The sequence below is a fragment of the Schistocerca piceifrons genome, unplaced genomic scaffold (genome assembly GCF_021461385.2).
Source record: "Schistocerca piceifrons isolate TAMUIC-IGC-003096 unplaced genomic scaffold, iqSchPice1.1 HiC_scaffold_1379, whole genome shotgun sequence".
Lineage (NCBI taxonomy): Eukaryota > Metazoa > Arthropoda > Insecta > Orthoptera > Acrididae > Schistocerca > Schistocerca piceifrons.
The window spans coordinates 35,001-37,500 of NW_025727212.1; positions in this window are offsets into that span (position 1 = coordinate 35,001).

The following is a 2,500-nucleotide window of genomic DNA, read 5'->3' on the forward strand; positions in this document are numbered from 1 at the left end:
GTATACATGCTGAAAGAGTCTGCCCACAATGGGAACCACACGTCAGCCAGACACTCTGATCACGCACCACTCTCTGCTTCTAACGGGCGCACATACAATATGTAAGCACCAGCATGGAACAACATCCAGTGCATCTTCTCCGCCACATTACACAATCCACACTATCACAACCAGACCAGGAGGTCCATGCGGAAAATACAATATCCCAGCCTTTCGACATCCACCATTGCGCAGACCAGGCACCAACACCCACACATGTCCTATACAACGGTGCACCCAACATCACAATAGTACCTCCTGTCACAGCGCACAAACAATGACATGAGTCAAAGACACAGGTCTCACACAAGCATAGAATTGGAGCGCCGCCTCTAATAAGCCAAAGGTGCATCCTGACGTGACAAATCTGATCATGTCACAAGCATTCACTTACTATAATCACTATCAAGGAACCTGCCGCCCCCGCCCCCCCCCCCCTACACCTTTCCTTACAACAACGTGTAACCTAACCTAACCTAACCTATGTTGTACCTTAACCTAACCTATGTTGTACCTTAACCTAACCTATGTTGTACCTTAACCTAACCTATGTTGTACCTTAACCTAACCTATGTTGTACCTTAACCTAACCTATGTTGTACCTTAACCTAACCTATGTTGTACCTTAACCTAACCTATGTTGTACCTTAACCTAACCTATGTTGTACCTTAACCTAACCTATGTTGTACCTTAACCTAACCTATGTTGTACCTTAACCTAACCCATGTTGTACCTTAACCTAACCCATGTTGTACCTTAACCTAACCCATGTTGTACCTTAACCTAACCCATGTTGTACCTTAACCTAACCCATGTTGTACCTTAACCTAACCCATGTTGTACCTTAACCTAACCCATGTTGTACCTTAACCTAACCCATGTTGTACCTTAACCTAACCCATGTTGTACCTTAACCTAACCCATGTTGTGCCTTAACCTAACCCATGTTGTGCCTTAACCTAACCCATGTTGTGCCTTAACCTAACCCATGTTGTGCCTTAACCTAACCCATGTTGTGCCCTAACCTAACCCATGTTGTGCCCTAACCTAACCCATGTTGTGCCCTAACCTAACCCATGTTGTGCCCTAACCTAACCCATGTTGTCCCCTAACCTAACCCATGTTGTCCCCTAACCTAACCCATGTTGTGCCCTAACGTAACCCATGTTGTGCCTTAACGTAACCCATGTTGTGCCTTAACGTAACCCATGTTGTGCCTTAACGTAACCCACGTTGTCCGCTAACGTAACCCACGTTGTCCGCTAACGTAACCCACGTTGTCGCCTAAACCTGCTCTGTAATTGTTATACGACTCGTTCAATTAGTGTAGTGTTGCCCACCCGCAACCCTCGCAATATAGTTCGCTACTCGCACTGCCCGCTCCCCTGTGTATCGCTTCATGTTAAACACCTTGCAAGTCTTGCTGACTTTCCACATGCTCCTGCTGTACACTGTAATGTGGATGGCAGCAGGACGTACATGCCGCCCCCCCCCCCCCCACCCCTCCCCACGTCCCCACGTCCCCACCTTGCCCCCTGCCTTCGCAAGCTGGTTGGTGACAAGTTTGCATGTTCAATGCCCTTCGCATGCGACGTACGCAGGCTACGTTGTGGTGCGGCCTGTGTCAACTGTCCGCTGATGTCGTACGCGTGAACCACAATCTGTACTGCACATTCGTCCTTATGTACTGAATGATACATCGTGGCACATGTGTGACCGTACAACGACTGCGCCCAAAAACGGCGGACCATACAGTGCAAATATTGTGCACGCAGCTACGTGTCGTCTCCCTATGAGAGCTGGATTGCAGTGTGGTACGCCATAGAGACGTGTGGGAGGAACGGACGCCGTGGATGGCGATCAGCATGAGCTGTGTGTTGATGTATTCGGACCTAGTCGTCTCTCCTCAAACACCGTGATAGCATGGTGCACCGCGTTCCATATCTGCGACATGCTACAGAGGCCGGTTGACAGTCGTTCGAGCAATGGACATCGCATACGTACGGGGGCCACCTTCCACGTATTGTCTAGGCGTGCACATTTTGTTGCGTGTATGTGGGCAGACGTAGTGTGGCGTGACACCTGACACAGGCATGCAATAATCGTTGAAGTTGCTAATGGCGATGGACGCCTACGTTTTCTGGTGAAGTTACGCAAATGAAGAAATGGTAACCCGTTGTGGTGCGGTTGTTCTCGCTAGGGGTGAATCGGTGATGGCGACGATAGGTTGAGGTACTAACCGGTTGTTCCAGCGATACCCACCATGCCGATGAAACTGAACGGCATCTGGGTGTGAAGCGATACGCGGTGGTGGCTGGGTGGGACCGTCCCCGGCCGGTGAGGGGGCGCCTCCCGGCGTGCTGGCCGCGCGGTGCGTGGGCGCACGCGCTACAGCCGGCTGGTGGGGGCGGCCAGTGGCAGGCGCGCCGGCCGACGGACGCGGCAGGCGTCGCAGCTGCG